This window comes from Nicotiana tabacum, chromosome 12, assembly GCF_000715075.1.
Source record: "Nicotiana tabacum cultivar K326 chromosome 12, ASM71507v2, whole genome shotgun sequence".
NCBI lineage: Eukaryota > Viridiplantae > Streptophyta > Magnoliopsida > Solanales > Solanaceae > Nicotiana > Nicotiana tabacum.
In genome coordinates, this window is record NC_134091.1 from 118,740,648 (window position 1) to 118,760,433 (window position 19,786).

The following is a 19,786-nucleotide window of genomic DNA, read 5'->3' on the forward strand; positions in this document are numbered from 1 at the left end:
TCCTCAGCGGCGTATCGGGCCCAAGTCCCCTGGAAGGGGATTCTAGAGAAGGGGGAGAGCCCCGTTGTGCTCGGACCCTGTCACATTATGAGGCGCTGTCTACGAGTCGGGTTGTTTGGGAATGCAGCCCAAATCGGGCGGTGAATTCCGTCCAAGGCTAAATACGGGCGAGAGACCGATAGCGAACAAGTACCGCGAGGGAAATATGAAAAGGACTTTGAAAAGAGAGTCAAAGAGTGCTTGAAATTGTCGGGAGGGAAGTAGATGGGGGCTGGTGATGCACCCCGATCGGATGTGGAATGGTGATGAGCCATTCCGCCGATTGACTCGGGGCGTGGACCAGCGTGGATTGGGGGGCAGCCAAAGCCCGGGATTTTGATATGCTCGTGGAATGCCATCTCCTTGATTGTGGTAAGCAACGCGCGCCTCTGGCGTGCTTTGGCATCTGCGCGCTACGGACGCTGGCTTGTGCGCTTCCCATTTGACCCGTCTTGAAACACGGACCAAGGAGTTTGACATGTGTGCGAGTCAACGGGCGAGTTAACCCGTATGGCGTAAGGAAACTGATTGGTGGGGTCCCCTTGAGGGGTGCACCGTCGACCGACCTTGATCTTCTGTGAAGGGTTCGAGTGTGAGCATACCTGTCGGGACTCGAAAGATGGTGAACTATGCCTGAGCGGGGCGAAGCCAGAGGAAACTCTGGTAGAGGCCCGCAGCAATACTGACGTGCAAATCATTCGTCTGACTTGGGTATAGGGGAGAAAGACTAATTGAACCGTCTAGTAGCTGGTTCCCTCCAAAGTTTCCCTCAAGATAGCTGGAGCTCGCGTGCGAGTTCTATTGGGTAAAGCCAATGATTAGAGCTATCGGGGGCGCAACGCCCTCGACCTATTATCAAACTTGAAATAGGTAGGACAGTGCGACTGCTTTGTTGAGCCGCACCACGGAATCAAGAGCTCTAAGTGGGCCATTTTTGGTAAGTAGAACTGGCGATGCGGGATGAACCGAAAGCCGGGTTACAGTGCCAAACTACGCGCTAACCTAGATCCCACAAAGGGTGTTGGTCGATTAAGACAGCTGGACAGTGGTCATGGAAGTCAAAATCCGCTAAGGAGTGTGTAACAAGTCACCTGCTGAATCAACAAGCCCCGCATATGGATGGCGCTTAAGCGCGCGACCTACACCCGGCCGTCGAGGCAAGTTCCAGGTCCCGATAAGTAGGAGGGTGTGGCAGTCGCTGCAAAACCTTGGGCGCGAGCCTGGACGGAGCAGCCATCGGTGTAGATCTTGGTGGTAGTAGCAAATATTCAAATGAGAACTTTGAAGGCCGAAGAGGGAAAATGTTCCATGTGAACGGCACTTGCACATGGGTTAGTCGATCCTAAGGGTCGGGTTAACCCAGACAGATAGCACATTTCGTGCTTACTCCCAAAGGGAATCGGGTTAAAATTCCTTAACTGGTACGTGGCGGCTGACGGCAATATTAGGAAGTCTGGAGACATAGGTGGGGGCCCCGGGAAGAGTTTTCTTTTCTGTTTAACAGCCTTCCCACCCTGGAAATGACTTAGTCGGAGGTAGGGTCTAGTGGCTGGAAGAGCACCGCATGTCGCATGGTGTCCGGTGCACCCTCGGCGGCCCTTGAAAATCCAGAGGACCGAGTGACGTCCATGCCCGGTCGTACTCATAACCGCATCAGGTCTCCAAGGTGAACAACCTCTGGTTGATGGAACAATGTAGGCAAGAGAAGTCGGCAAAATGGATCTGTAACTTCGGGAAAAGGATTGGCTCTAAGGGCTGGGCACGGGGGTCCCAGTCCCAGACCCGTCGGTGGACTGCTCGAGCTGCTCCCGCGGCGAGAGCGGGTCGCCGCGTGCCAGTCGGGGGACGGACTGGGAACGGTTCCTTCGTGGGCCTTCCCCGGGCGTCGAACAACCAACTCAGAACTGGTACGGACAAGGGGAATCCGATTGTTTAATTAAAACAAAGCATTGCGATGGTCCCTACAGATTTTACGCAATGTGATTTCTACCCAATGCTCTGAATGTGAAAGTGAAGAAATTCAACCAAGCGCGGGTAAACGGTGGGAGTAACTATGACTCTCTTAAGGTAGCCAAATGCCTCATCATCTAATTATTGACGCGCATGAATGGACTAACGAGATTCGCATTGTCCATGTCTACTATCCAGCGAAACCAGAGCCAAGGGAACGGGCTTGGTAGAATCAGCGGGGAAGGAAGACCCTGTTGAGCTTGACTCTAGTCCGACTTTGTGAAATGACTTGAGAGGTGTAGTATAAGTGGGAGCCGAAAGGCGAAAGTGAAATACCACTACTTTTAACGTTATTTTACTTAGTCCGTGAATCGGAAGCAGGGCACTACCCCTCTTTTTGGACCCCAAGGCTTGCTTGCAGGCCGATCCGGGTGGAAGACATTGTCAGGTGGGGAGTTTGGCTGGGGCGGCACATCTGTTAAAAGATAACGCAGGTGTACTAAGATGAGCTCAACGAGAACATAAATCTCGTATGGAAGAGAAGGGTAAAAGCTCGTTTGATTCTGATTTCCAGTACAAATACGAATCGTGAAAGCATAACCTAATGATCTTTTAGACCTTCGGAATTCGAATCTAGAGGTGTCAGAAAAGTTACCACAGGGATAACTGGCTTGTGGCAGCCAAGCGTTCATAGCGACGTTGCTTTTTAATCCTTCGATGTCGACTCTTCCTATCATTGTGAAGCAGAATTCACCAAGTGTTGGATTGTTCACCCACCAATAGGGTGACCCGGGTTCGATCCCCGGCAACGGCGCCATTTTTTTATTTTTCTTTTTTTTTTTTTGAATAAATAAACTAATATGATAAATCAAAAAGTCAAAATCAATATCCGAATAACAATAGTCATGAAAGAACCACAACCCTAGAACGTGAAGTTTAGCTCCACATAGACATGGTAGCCAAATAACAAATCATACAAAGAAACATAAAAATTACTAAGTTTGGTGGGAGAAAGATGAAACTTGATGAATTCCAGCCTCCACAGCTTTTTCGTGGCTTTTTCCCTCTCCCCAATATGTTAGATAACCTAAAGGAGGCGTTTTTGGCTTATATATTGCGTACAAAAGTCGTGGGCCAAAGCTCTCCTATTCCTAGTCCAAATCGGCTTCAGGGATTGATGCTAAGGTGGATGCGACGCATCCACCTCGTCCTCCATTTCAATTTTGCCTGCGAAGGTGGATGCGACGCATCCACCTTGTCCTCTATTTCTCAGCTTTGCCCAGGTGCGGATGCTATGGCGGATGCTATGGGCTGACTTCACTGCTAAGGGTGCGCGAACTGATCTTTTTCTAGATGGATGCGACGCATCCAATCTCTCTTCCTCTACCTAGAGCACCTTTTCTTCATATTTTTGCACTCCAAACACCCTAATTCACCACACACAACTCAATTAGTCATAAAACCAATAATTAAACCATGTTGGGCATTTTAAAGATCAAATAACATCAAGAAGCGGTTAAAACATGGGTAAAGTAACATCAACACATATCGAAATATGCCAAACATCAGTTAGTTTTACCCTACTAATGACAGTGTCGCAATAGTAATTCAACCTAGTACCAGAGGAACCGTTGACTCGCATAATTGGTCATTGCGCTTGGTTGAAAATCCAGTGGCGCGAAGCTACCGTGCGCTGGATTATGACTGAACTCCTCTAAATCAGAATCCGGGCTAGAAGCGATGCATGCGCCCGCCGTCCGCTTGCCTACCTGTAGTAGGGGCCTTTGGCCCCTAATGGAATGTGTCGTTGGCTAAGTCATCGCGGTGGAAGAGCTGTGGTAGCCGCCTTGAAATACAATTTCCATTGAGCGACGGGTAGTATCCTTTGCAGATGACTTAAATACGTGATGGGGTATTGTAAGTGGCAGAGTGGCTTTGCTTCCAGGATCCACTAAGATTCGGCCCTTTGTCGCTCTGATTCGTCCCTCCCCCTCCAACCCAATAAATTTCTAACTTTTTCAAAAATAGGTTTATTCTTTCCTTGATGCTATATTATAGGCCAAGTGTTGGCAAATTGAACAAGTCCTCAATACCATGGAACGTATTCTATTTGTGTATTAAGTGAAAAATGTGACTTGTCACTTAGTCGTGTTGTGGGAAAGGCTTGCCTATGACACTAAACACAATTTCACTTCTAGAGATTTTTCGTGGGGTCGTGTGCGATGCCAAGGCACAAGCCAAGAGTGATGTGCCAATGCAATGTCTCAAATAGAGATTTCTGGAGTGTCGCGTGCGAGGACATAGCCATGGCACGGCGTCGGACGTGGCCATGGCATGGCGTCGGGCGTGGTAGGACGTGGCCATAGCACTGCATCGGACGTGGCAGGACATGGCCACGGCATGACGCAGGACATGGAAGGGAGTAGTCGGACGTTGCCATGGCACGACGCTGCAAGACATGGCACGACGTCGATCGTGGTAGGGCGTGGCCATTGCACGGTGTCGGACGTGGAAGGACATGGCCATGGCATGACGCAGGACATGGCAGGGCGTGGCCATGGCACGGTGTAGGACGTGGTAGGACATGGCCATCACACGATGTAGAACATGATGGGACATGGCATGGCATGGTCGTACGTGGCCATGGCCCAATGTCGGACATGGTAGGCCGTGGCCATGGCACGACGTCGGACGTGGCAGGACATGGACATGGCAAGACGCATGACATGATAGGACATGGCCATGGTAGGACGCAGGCCATGGAAGGACGCAGGATATGGAAGGACGTAGGACATAGCAGAGCGTGGCCATGGCATGGCGTCGGACGTGGAAGGACATGGCCATGGCACGACACAGGACATGGCAGGGCATGGTCGTACGTGGCTATGGCCCGACATCGGACGTGACAGGATATGGCCATGGCAGGACGCAGGACATGGTATGATATGTTAAGACGCAGGAAATGACAGGGCATGGCCATGGCATGGAGTCGGACGTGGCAGAGCGTGGTCGTACGTGGCCATAGCCCGACATCGGACATGGAAGGACATGGCCATGGTAGGACGCAGTACATGGCAGGGCGTGGTCGTACATGGCCATGGCCCGACGTCGGACATGGAAGGACATGGCCATGGAAGGACACAGGACGCAGGACATGGTAGGACGCATGACATGGCAGGGCGTGGCCATGGCCTGACGTCGGACATGGAGGGACATTGCCATGGCACGACGCAAGACATGATAGGACATGGCAGGGTGTGGTCGTACGTGTCCATGGCCCGACGTCGGACATGGAAGGACGCAGGACATGGAAGGGCGTAGCCATGGCACGGCGTAGAACGTGCCAGGACATGTCCTGGCACTACGCAGGACATGACGGGACATGGCAGGGCGTGGTCGTACGTGGCCATGGCCCGACGTCGGACGTGGCAGGACATGGCCATGGCAGGATGCAGGACCTGGCAGGACGCAGGACATGGTAGGACGCAGTACATAGCATGGCGTGGCCATGGCACGGCATCAAACGTGGCAGGTCATGGCCATGGCACGATGTAGGACATAATAGGACATGGCATGACGTGGTCTTACATGGCCATGGCCCGACATCGGACGTGGCAGGATATGGCCATGGTAGGATGCAGGACATGGCAGGACATGGAAGATCATGGCCATGGCACGAAGTCGGACGTGGCATGACATGGCCATGGCACGACATAGGACATGACGGGACATGGAAAGGCATGGTCGTATGTGTTCATGGCCCGACATACGATGTAGTTGGACATGGCAGGACGCAAGACATGGCAGGGCATGGCCATGGCTCGGCGTCGTACGTGGCAGGACATGACCGTGGCAGGACTAGGACATGGCGGGACATGGCCATGTCCCGACGTCGGACGTGAAAGGATATGGCCATGGCACGACATAGGATATGGCAGGACATGGAAGGGTATGGCCATGGCACGATGTCGCACCATGTCTAGTGCTAGCCAATGTTTAACAACATGTCAAGCACAATGATGTTGGTGGTCGTGGGTGGAAGTGGTGGAAAATTGCGGTAGTTCGAGCGGTAGTGACCGGCGATGGTTGGTGCGACGCTTGGTGGTTGTCACAATGGAGGTGCGTCATCATTATTGGTGGTATATATATATATAGTTATGGCTGGAAAATGGGGAAAATAACTTTATTCTGATATTGTTTCTCTTTTTATGCATGTATATATGTTGATCAAGTGAATTGATGAAAGAAACATATGAAACTTGAGATTGTAAGTGAAGATTAGCTTAAGTCTCATCTATGGTGTTGTATTTCCATTGAAGGATGTTATAAGCTAAATGTAACTTAGATTTCGACTTGAAGCTACTATAGGAGGTATGTACATTGTGTTCTTGTGTATGTGCTTAAGGTTATCTTGACATTGATTAAGTTAAATGGATGGACGAGATATGAATTAGTGAAAAACGTTGCTAATTGAGGATAGTTGGAGTTGTGGATTGTTTTCTTTGTTATAAATATATGGTATAAGGCTATTATCATTGATGAATGACTTCATTATCATGTTAATGATACTGTTAAGTTAAAGTAAGAAGTCTATGAGGGGTGATATGGGGTATATGGATTCCAATTGGAGCTTGTCGCTCGTCGTGAAGTAGTTGTGACTTGTTGTTGCTATATGGTGTCTTGTTATAGATAATTATGTATTGCTAGATTTCTCTGGTTATTGTTGTTGGTATATGGTATTGGAGGAGGCTCTTGTAACAAGGGAGATGCTGCCCAAATTTACATAAACAAGCTACTAGTTTATGTTGCGGACGTAGTCTTTACTCAACACTGATTTTGAATCTCCTTATGTAATAGTAGATTGAATTGAGTTGTTTGAAGAATTGCTTGGAAGGTATTAAGGACTCAATGGAGCTAAGGTATGTTAAGTCTATCCCTTATTTCCTTTTGGCATGATCCATACGATACAAATGAAACAAGCAAACGCGTAACTTACATAAATGTCTCTATTTATAGAAGCACTAGGGGTGCCCATGTTGTCGATTCCCCATGTGTCTTATTATTATATCTTTTGTTCATGGGTCTCAGAAAAATATGTAGTTGATATTAACCGAAGGCATATTGATCTTATGACATCCCGAAAGATCTTATTGACTTACTTATTATGTATCGCATTCATTTATACATGTACATTGACCCATGACTATATGGCGTTATATACGTGTATATTATATGTATATGGGGCATGGGGAAAGGTTATGGCGTTATACACTCACCACCACCTGATCAACTGGTATACGTTGATGATTTCGCCCACAGTGGCCGAGATGATATGATGGGATGCCTCAAAGGCTTGATGATGTTATGTATGCATATACCTATTAATAGTATGACATTTATACGCACATGCATGCCATTATAAACTTTCCATGATTCACAGAGTTATTCAGACTTACAGGTTGAGTTCTTTACTCTAAGTTTCTTTCAGGTCTTTTATATATTACTTTCATGCCTTACATACTCGGTACTTTATTTGTACTACGTCCCTTTTGCATGGGGACACTATCCCTTATTTCCTTTTGGCATGATCCATATGATACAATGAAACAAGCAAGACGCAACTTTCACAAATGACTCTATTCATAGAAGTACTAGGGGTTCCTATGTTCTTGATTCCCTGTGTGTATTGTTAGTATATCATCTGTTCATAGGTCTCAGATAATACATAAGTTGATAAAGTTTATTTCATGATATTAACCGAAGGCATATTGATCTTATGACATCCCGAGCGATCTTATTGACTTACTTCTTATGCATTGCATTCATTTATACATGTACATTGACCCATGACTAGATGGTGTTATATATCGTGTATATTATATATATATATATATATATATATATATATATATATATATATATATATATATATATATATATATATATATATATATATATGGGGTATGGGGAAAGGTTATGGTGTTATATACACACCACCACCTGATCAGCTAGTATACGATGATTTCGCCCACAATGGATGAGATGATATGATGGGATGCCCTTAGAGGCTTGATGATTTTATGTATGTAAATACCTATGCATGGTATGACATTTATACGCACATGCATGAAATAATAAATTTTTCATGATTCACAGAGTTATTCAGACTTGTAGGTTGAAATTATAAATTTTTCGTGGCTAATGAACAGGAAGTAAAAATCAAAGGTAATATTTGAGATCATATGAGTTACAGGAAATTCTAGTATTCGTGGGCAACAAAATAAGCCAAGTATTCATGCAACGAGTGGCAGAACGACCAGGAAAAGTAATTATCTACATTTAAAGACAATTGAGAATGCACAAAAGGAAATCTATGGTGCTAGCAATTTAAAGGAAGATTGCGAGTAGTATAAACAGTTATTGTAGGTCGCAAGCTAAAGTATGATAGAGTGACAAGGTTTTAGGTAGATAAGAGTAAGAATATGAAAAGGTGAGTGAGACGGTGACGAGAACAGGTAAGGCCTCGAGATTAAGCCCATCAAAACAAGAGAGTTGATGGTTTCTATAAGTTATAGAAAGCTCAGTATAGCCTTAATGAATGTAAAGGAGTCTAAGACTAGTAGCATTTAGAAGAGATGAAATGCTGCCCTGGTAGTAGAATAAGGGTGTAATTGTGATGGATAAGAAGATGACGTTTGGGCCTTTGAGTGAGTAATGATTGAAAGAAAATGTATTTCATGGATGGCACGGTATTAGAATACTCCCCATAAGATGAATCACATTGGGATGCTATGAAATATAGTTATCGAAGTATAGTATCATCCCTAAGTGGATCAGGAAAATCACTTCAGATGTTCCCCGATGAGACGTGAGCCCTAGTGACAATGTATTACGGGAGGTCTCAAGTTATCAGTAGTAGATATTAATCAACATTAAGGTAAATCAACAATGGATGGATAAAAGTTACAAAATATGAGATGATATTATGCCGTCATTATTAAGATGAACAGTAATGAGGATGCATTAAAGGACATAGATTTATACATATAAGATAAGCAGCGAGAGAGTAACCTGGAGTTAGGTAGCGGACCTCGGTAATCATAAACCGAAGTAAGTGTTATGGTGTAATATGACCTACCTAGATGTAGTAAAGTCATAAGGATAGATAACTGAGGCTATGAAACAAAATATAGCAATAGTCGTAAGTTCGACAAAGTACCGAGCAAAGAACTTCACTATACCTATATATGCCCCGAGGGACATCTTGTCATAGTTCTGTATATGTTCACAAAGTGATGCCAAGAGATTGGAAAATAGATGGAGGAAAAAAGAGAGAATATCCACACATAAAAGGATAGATTCATACATGCTACATCAGAGAAGGTAGTCAAAGTTACGTGATTGGAAGAATTCCAACCACAAGTCGTGATGTGAGAAGAAGCCTAAATGGGGGAATGCCCTGGTCTTTGAATTTATTCATAGAACAATTGCCTAGATGGTAAGCAAAATATTAAAGTATTCGCAAGAGTTATAGGTTATGAGACTGATAAGAACATCAGTCAACATTCGAGGACGAATGTTCCAAAGAGGGGAATGATGTTACACCCCATGTTTTTATACATAAAAGTACGTCGTAAATCAATTGATGTAAGCTCGAAAATGAGATCCTCTTTGAAAGTATATAAAGTTATTTAATGTTCTTACACCCCGTATTTCAGACGTCACTGTCATTATTGAATTATCTAATGTAAGCTCAAAAAGGATTAAATTCTTCTACAAGGATAAGAAAGGTTTACCGAAAGCTTAAGTAAGTTAAGATGAATATGAGACTTCTTAATAATTATTTTAATGATATTAAAGTAATTATATGACTATATATGATGTTTTGATATAAAATAAAAAGTTTGGGAAATAACGGATTTAAGTTGCGAAAATTTCGATTTAAGATTTTCCTTGTAACGAGCCATTTTGAGAAATTAAATTCGTAAGCTTTTTGATATAATTTCGGGACATATATTATACCAAAATGAAGGTATTAGAACCTAGTTTCCAATGGTACAAACCATTTATTCATACGATATCGGGGTATAGAAATATGGAATTTTAAAGTAGGGTCGCCAAGTCACGTCGCCGCACTTCGGAGAAACTGGCAGGTTTATAAGCCAGGTTGCGAGGCAGTTTTCTCCCAACATATTGAGAGTTATAGGGAGATATTTATATTTAATTATATCCCCATTTGTCTAGTTTAGAATGCTACAAACCGTTTCTCAATACGACATCGGTGTAGAGAGATATTTGCGTTTTCGCGAGACTGTGCAGGAAGCCCCCATGGGACCCACTTGGTTGGGACCCCACCTTCACTTAATTTTATCTCGTTTTTGGGATGAGCTTTGCTCATTTTTCTTCCTCCTTCAAGACTCACACTCTCCAAACCCTAACAAACAGTTCCTCAAAGGCTCCAAACAAATTTCAAAGAAATACACCATAATCAAACATCAAAAGTTAGCCTAAGTGAAGAAGAGAGTCTCTATGGTGTTCGGATGTGATTAAGGGTGGTTGTAAGCTTAGGGAAACTTTGGTTCTAGTTTTTAAAGATTGTTTAAGGTATGTATAACACCCTATGGTTTGGGATTAATCTTATTTATGCGTTGGTTAAGTTATTTGGATGAAAATTATAAAATAACACTTGAAAGGGGAAGAAATGTTGTTATCTTGTTGTCTCTCTCTCTCTCTCTATATATATATATATATATATATATATATATATATATATATATATATATATATATATATATATATATATATATTGTTATGGATGGAAAATATGGTGAAAATAACTTTATTATGATATGGTTTCTATTGTTATGCATGTATATATGTTGATCAAGTGAATTGATGAAAGAAACATATGAAACTTGAGATTGCAAGTGAAGATTAGCTTAAGTATCATGTGTGGTACTGTATTGCCATTGAGGGATGTTATAAGCTAAATGTAACTTAGATTTAGACTTGAAGCTACTGTAGGAGGTATGTATATTGTGTTCTTGTATGTTCTTAAGGTTATCTTGACATTGATTAAGTTAAATGGATGGACTAGACATGAAATAGTGAAAAACATTGCTAATTGAGGATAGTTGGAGTTGTGGATTAGTTTCTTTGTTATAAATATATGGTATAAGGCTCCGATCATTGATGAATGACTTCATTATCATGTTAATGATACTTTTAAGTTAAAGTAAGAAGTCTATGAGGGGTGATATGGGGTATACGGATTCCAATTGGAGCTTGTCGCTCGTCGTGAAGTAGTTGTGACTTGTTGTTGCCATATCGTGTCGTGTTATTGATAATTATGTATTGCTGGATTTCTATGGTTATTGTTGTTGTTATATGGTATTGGATGAGGCTCTTGTAACAAGGGAGATACTTCCCAAATTTACATAAACAAGCTACTAGTTTAAGTTGCGGACTTAGCCTTTACTCAACACTGATTTTGAATCTCCTTATGCTATGGTAGATTGAATTGAGTTGTTTGAAGAATTGCTTGGAAGGTATTAAGGACTAAATGGAGTTAAGGTATGTTAAGGCTATCCCTTCTCTCCTTTTGTCATGATCCATATGATACAAACGAAACGAGCAAATGCGGAACTTTCACAAATGACTATTCTTTGAAGTACTAGGGGTGACTATGTTCTTGATTCTACATGTATCCTATTGTTATATCGTATATTCATGGGTCTCAAAAGATACATAAGTTGATGAAGTTTATTTCATGATATTAACCGAAGTTAGATTGATCTTATGACATTCCGAGAGATCTTATTGACTTACTTCATTATGCATTGCATTCATTTATACATGTATATTGACCCATGACTAGATGGAGTTATATATGCTTATATTATATGTATATGGAGTATGGGGAATGGTTATGGCGTTGTATACGCACCACCACCTGATCAGCTGGTATACGTTGATGCTTTCGCCCACAGTGGCCAAGATGATATGATGGGATGCCCTTAGAGGCTTGATGATGTTATGTACGCATATACCTATGCATGGTATGACATTTATACGCACATGAATGACATGTCACGACCCAAACCAATGGGCCGTTACAGGCACCCGATGCCTTACCCAGCCGAGTACCAATATAACATATTTTTTCTTATCATACCTGTCACGACCCAAAATCTAACCATGGTTGTGATGGCGCCTACCGTGTTACAAAGTAAGCCTATTTCCCAAAATATTACTACTAAATCAATTATAAAAATTTAATAAACATTCCTAACATTTGAATTTTTCATAAACTAAATCATCTCTAAATATAATTATAGAAAATACGGAAACGAGCCCCAAACATCGGAGTGTCACTAAGTCATGAGCGTCTAAATCTATGAACTAAGAAATAAAAATGTCTAACTGTCAATACAGTCCAAAAGAAGAAATGATAAAAGGAGTAACAAGGTCCTGCGGATGCTAGCAACTAACTTGCAGTCTCCAACGATAGCCGGCTTGAACTCAACGATCGATGCACTCTAACTCACCTGGATCTGCAAATAAAGTGTAGGATGTAGTGTGAGTACAACCGACTCAGTAGTAACAGAAATAACTAAGGAACTGAGTAGTAGTGACGAGCTAAGTAAAACAATTCAATTATTTCTTTATCACAATTTGAAATAAACAGGTAAATTCCATCAACTCAATAAATGCTACAAAGAAATTAACGGGTAAAGTGCAGCAACAGCAAAAGCAATGAAACCTCACAGCAATGTCACGCATCACTCAGCACTCGACTCTTGGCACTCGCACTCAGCACTCAATACTCAATAGGTACCTGCGCTCATTGGGGGTGTGTATAGACTCCGGAGGGGCTCCCAAAGCGCAACGCTAAGCACGGACAACTCACGTGCCATAATATCAATCCCTGGATCCGCACGGTCAACTCTATGCTACGCGGACAACTCACGCGCTATGGTAGCAATACCTGGATCCGCACGGACAACTCACGTGCTGCATGGACAACTCACATGCTTCAATTAAATACCTCACAACAGGCCCTCGGCCTCACTCAGTCATGTGCCTTTCTAACCTCACCATCATCAACAAATAAGGGAAACACAGCCCACGTCAAGTATCACAGCATATCAGCAAAATAATAGGGACTGAGGTAAACATGTACAATAATATATATGACTGAATGCAAATAATGTGAGCATGAATAAAGCTTAAGCATGGTCTCTAACATGAAGGCAAACAAGTTCAACAACAAATAAACACATAACCATAGATAATAGCCATTAGGCCTCACAGCCTCACGGGACGGACCAAGTCTCAATCCCTCGCAGTGCACACCCACACGCCCGTCACCTAGCGTGGGTATCACTTACAAATAATCAAGTGATGTCAAATCTCCGGGTTTATACCCTCAAAGCCAGAGTTAAAATTGTTACTTAACTTAACAGCGTAAAATCCTACTCCGGGATGCCCTCGTCTCTGGACTCGGTCTCCAAATGCTCCGAATCTATCCATAATCAGAATAATACTATCAACATAGGCTAAAGAATCGAATTCCATAATAAGAACTACATAAATAGGCCAAAAATCCGAAATCGGCCAAAACCCGGCCCCCTGGCCCACGTCTCAAAACCAGCCAAAAATGGTAGAATAACAATCCCCGTCCTCTCCCGAGTCTAACCATATAAAATTCATCTATATCGGACTCCGTTTGGTCCCTCAAATCCTCACTTAAAACTCTCCAAAAACTCAAGCCCTAACTCTCTCAATTTCACCCTAAACCCCTACTAATTTCATAGCTAATCAGTGGAAAAACATCATAAACGAGTGTAATTAAACCCAAGCAACTTACCTCACTGATGTCTCATGATTCTCCCTTGAAAAACACTAAGCCCAAAGCTCAAAACCGTTCAACATTGGTGGAAAAGGGGCAAAAATTCGCGAAGGGTTACTTATATAGGTTCTGCCCCAGGGATTCTGCACCTGCGACTCTCTTCTTCGCACCTGCGCGGCCGCACCTGCGGTCCCAGGTGCGCATCTGTAGACGTCACTTAAATGCCAAGCTTCGCGCCTGCGCAACCTCCTTCGCATTTGCGGGCTCGCAGGTGCAACACTTCTTCCGCACCTACGCCAACTGCCCAGCTGACCAATTCTGCATCTGTGCTCGAACCCTCGCACCTGCGGTTCCGCAGATGCGATCCAGCCTGTCGCTCCTGCTCTTATTTCCGCATCTGCGGTTGGTCCTCGGCTTCTGCAACCATCGCACTTGCGGTCCCCACTTCGCAGGTGCGGCTACACCAGAACAGCAGCATCAACTACATTTTCCAAACTCCAAACTTCCCGTTAGCCATCCGAATTCATCCCGAGCCACTCGGGACCTCAACCAATAATTCCAACAAGTCATATATCACTACCCGAACTTAGTCGAACCTCCAAAACATCCAAAACAACACCAAAACACCAAATCAACCTCGAATTCAAGCCTAAGAACTTCTAAACTTCCAAAATTCACCAACGACGCCGAAACCTATCAAACCATTTCTGAATGACCTCAAATTTTGCACACACGTCACAAATGACACTACGAACCTACTCCAGCTTCCGAAATTTCATTCTGACCCCGATACCTAATTTTTCACTGCTGACCAAAATCGTCAAATTTCTAACTTTTGCCACTTATAGCCTAATTCTACCACAGACCTCCAAATTACATTCCGGACACACTTCTAAGTCTAAAATCACTCAACGAAGCTAACCCAATCATACAAATCCACATCCGAATTCGTTTACTCATAAGTCAACTTCTGGTTGACGTTTCTAACTTAACTTTCTAACTAAGAGACTAAGTGTCTCATTTCACTCCAAAACTACTCCAAACCCAAACCTACCAACTCGATACAACTCAACACAGCTGCATAACACATAAATAAGCAGAAATGGGGAAAACAGGGCTATAACTCTCAGAACGACCAACCGGGTCATTACAATACCATCATGGATAAATGGGCCATAAGGGCCGTCATGAGATAACCATAATAAAACATAAGGGAATACTAAATATAGGACGACCCAACATGATATAGAAAATTATACATGTGACATATGGGCCTATAAGGCCGATAGGATCATTTGTATACTCAACACATAGGCCGACAAGGCCATACAAGTATCCATATACATGACATCTATTTACAAGCCTCTAAGAGTACATAAATATCATAAAGGCTGGGACAGGATTCCGACATACCAATCGATACATATCCAAATCATACTGACCAAATAGGTAACTCCGGAGCAAGTGGAGTGCACAAACACATTCCGCTGAGCTGATAGCCTACTAGGAGGACTCTCAACCTATCTATCGAGATCTACGGGCATGAAACGCAGCGTCCCCGGGAAAAAGAGACGTCAGTACAAATAAAGTACAGAGTATGTAAGGCATGAAAGTAGTATATAAAAGATATGAAAGAAACATGGAGTAAAGAACTCAACCTGTAACTCTGAATAGCTTTGTGAATCATGAAAAATTTATAATGTCATGCATGTGCGTATAAATGCCATACCATGCATAGGTATATGCATACATAACATCATAAAGCCTCTGAAGGCATCCAATCATATCATCTCAGCCACTGTAGGCGAAATCATCAACGTATACTAGTTGATTAGGTGGTGGTGTGTTTATAACATCATAACATTTCCCCTTACCCCATATACATATAATATATGCATATATAACGCCATCTGATCATGGATCAATGTACATGTCACGACCCAAAATCTCACCTATCGTGATGGCGCCTATCTTAATACTAGGCAAGCCAAAAATCTTAATAAACCACCGTATCTTTTAAGTTTGAAAACATAATATTTAGATTCAGCGGAAGAAATCTCACAAATACAGATATAAATACTCCCAAAACCCGGTGTCACTGAGTACATAAGCATCTAATATGAATATAAAGTCTGACTGATAATACACTATCTGAAAGTATAGAATAGTACAATAACTGAAAGAAAGAGAGTCAAGGTCAGCGGACTCCATGTAGCTACCTTGATAGTCTCCTCCTGATAGCACTCTGAGATCTAACGGTCATCGTGTCCGAAAGCACCTGGATCTGCACACGAGAAGTATAGTATAGTATGGGTACAATCAACTCAATAAGTAACAAGACTAACTTATGGGCTGAGAGTAGTGACGAGCTCTACAAGTATAGTCCAGTATAAATAATGGTACATAAATGTAGGCATGCTTTCAAATTCAACAGTTAAACTCAGTACAAGTGAAATAGATCAATACTATATGATATGAGGAATATGACATCTCAGTGGAAAGATCTTATGTAATACTGGTTCGGTCACTCGGTACTGTTTATGTCCAATCTAGCATAGGGATATTCCATCCCGTATATATATACACATCAACTGACAGTCAGTCACTCAGTACCGTATAAGGCCAATCCAGCCCTGGGATAATTTATCCCCAAGTGTAAATGATACGGACAAAATCCATGTCCAGAAAAATTCATCACAATATAAATAAGTAAGGCAAGTCCATGCCCTGGGAAGTCCATCCTGAATATATAATCATCTACGCTCACTGGGGGTGTGTACAGACTCCGGAGGGGCTCCTTCAGCCCAAGCGTGATATAAAGTGGGTATGGCCTATTGCAGGTGGGAAGTCCCGATCCTTATACTAATAAAGCCTATAAGGCCTGCTACAAGCGGGTAGCCCCGATCCATATAATAGTAAAGACTATAAGGCATGCTGCAGGCGGGCAGTCCCGATCCATATAATAATAATATATATAAAGCCAATATGGCCTGCTGCGGCACACAACTCGATCCCATAAATATCCTCACAATGGATGAATATGACTGACTGTGAAATATACATTTTTAAAATAATTAATTTAACAGCAACACAACCCCATGGGTCCCAAAATATCAATACGTAGCCTAAACATGATCTTTAATAAGGGCCTCATCCCAATTTCTCTAACACGTGGGAAATATTCAGATGATAACATGATTCTTTAATTTTTACAACTACACAGAATTTATCCAAGTCACAATTTCAATGGTGCACATCTACACACTCGTTAATTATCATGTGTGTCACCTCCAAACAATTTATATAATACCAATTCGGGGATTTATACCCTCAGAACCAAGTTTAGAAGTGTTACTTACCTCAAAACTGCGTAATTTCTTACTCCGCTATGCCTTTACCTCCTGAATTGGCCTCCAAACGCCTCGAATCGAGCCACAAATAATCCGATCCAGTCAATAAAAATTATTGAAATTAATTCCGTAAGAAAATACTAATTTCCAATATACTCCGAAATTTAACTCAAAAATTGCCCGTGGGGCCCACATCTTAGAACCTGACAAATGTTAGAAAACCTTAAAGTCCATTCAACTACGAGTCCAACCATACCAATTTTACTTAATTCTGACATCAACCCGGCCTCCAAATCCTCAAATCTTATTTTTAAATCCCTAGGTTCAAATCCCCGATTTACACCTCGAAAGCACGTAATCTAGTCAGATTATTCAATGCTAATTCAATATTATGGAGTAGAAATGATCAAAAGTGACTTACCTTAAGTTTCCCGTGAATTATCTCTGAAAATCACCCCAAAAATTGTGCTTAAAAGTCCAAAAATGGCAAAACTCGGAACCCCTTCGAAATGTATATTGTCAAGGGGTTTCGCACCTGCGACTCACTTAGCCTCTTCTGCGGTCTCGCAGGTGCGATAAACCAACCACTTCAGCGGTTTGCCAAGGCCTCCACTGCCTCCGCTTCTGCGAGCTAGAAGCTGCTTCTGCGGGCTCGCAATTGCGAGGCCCGTTCCGCTTCTACGCCCATCCGTGCACATCTGCGATCATGCAGGTGCGGAAATTCCCTCGCACCTGCGACCACTGCCTCAATCCCCCTGCCAGCATCTGCGGCTGCCAGGCTCGCATCTGCGGCTACCAGGCTCGCTTCTGCGAGCTTGCACCTGCGAGCCCATTTCCGCAGGTGCGATTGCATCAGATGGCAGCAGGTTTCCAATTTTGCTCTAAGTTCGAATTTGATCCGTTAACCATCCGAAACTCACCTGAGACCTCGGGACTTCAACCAAATACACTAACAAATCCTAAAACATCATACGAACTTATTCAAGCTTTCAAATCATATCCAACAACGCTAAAACATGAATCACACCCCAATTCAAGCCTAATGAACTTTGAAATTTCCAAATTCTACAAACAACGCCGGAACATATCAAATCATGTCTGATTCACCTCAAATTTTACACACAAGTCACAAATGACATAACAAACCTTTTCAAATTTCTATAATTGGATTCCGACCCAGATATAAAAAAGTCAACCCCCCGGTCAAACTTCCCAAAAATTCAACTTTAGTCATTTCAAACATAATTCCACTACGTGCCTCCAAATAATTTTTTGGACACACTCCTAAGTCCAAAATCACCACACATATCGATTGGAATCATCAAAATTCAAATCCAAGGTCGTTTACACATAAGTCAACATCCAGTTAAATTTTCCAACTTAAATTTTTAATTATGAGAATAAGTGTCTCATTTCACTCTGAAATCCTTTCAAACCCGAACCAACTAACCCGGTAAGTCATAAAATAACTGTAAAGAATAACTTGAGCAGTAAATGGGGGAATGGGGTTATAATACTCAAAATGACCGGCCGGGTCGTTATAGTACATGTATAAATGAATGCAATGCATAATGAAGTAAGTCAATAACATATCTTGGAATGTTATAAGATCATTATGCCTTCGATTAATATCATGAAATAAACTTTATCAACTTATGTATTTTCTGAGAACCATGAAAAGACGATATAATAATAAGACACATGGAGAATCAAGAACACATTGATTTTGAATCTTCTAAGTATAGAGTCATTTGTGAAAGTTCCGCGTTTGCTTGTTTCGTTTGTATCATATAGATCACGCCAAAAGGAAAGAAGGGATAGCCTTAACATACCTTAACTCCATTGAGTCCTTAATACCTTCTAAGAAATTCTTCAAACAACTCAATTCAATCTACCACAGCATAAGAAGATTCAAAATCAATGTTGAATAAAGGCTAAGTCTGTAACTTAAACTAGTAGCTCGTTTATGTAAATTTGGGCAGCATCTCCCCTGTAACAAGAGCCTCCTCCAATACCATATACTAATAACAATTACCAGATCAATCCATAAATACATACTTATCAATAACAAGACACCATATAACAACAACAAGTCACAACTACTTCACGACAAGCGGCAAGCTCCAATTGGAATCCGTATATCCCATATTACCCCTTATAGACTTCTTACTTTAATTTAACAGTATCATTAACATGATAATGAAGTCATTCATCAATTATCCCAACTTATACAATATATTTATAACAAAGAAAACAATCAACAACTCCAATTATCCTCAATTAGCAACTTTATTCACTAGTTCATGTCTAGTCCATCCATTTAACTTAATCAATGTCAAGATATCCTTAAGCACATACAAGAACACAATATACATACCTCCTACAGTAGCTTCAAGTCCAAATCCAAGTTACATTTAGCTTATAACATCACTCAACGTCAATGCAACACCATAAAAGTGACTTAAGCTAATCTTCACTTCCAATCTCAAGTTTCATACGTTTATTTCATCAATTCACTTGATCAACATATATACATGCATAAAAATAGAAACCATATAATATTAAAGTTATTTTTCCCATTTTCTAGCCATTTATA

The 19,786-nt window shown here is 42.1% G+C and overlaps 1 pseudogene; it reads left to right on the forward strand.

Moving 5' to 3' along the window:
• Positions 1 to 3,972, forward strand: part of LOC142167756 (28S ribosomal RNA) — a 4,132-nt pseudogene extending 160 nt beyond the window's left edge.
• The last annotated feature ends 15,814 nt before the right edge of the window (positions 3,973 to 19,786 follow it).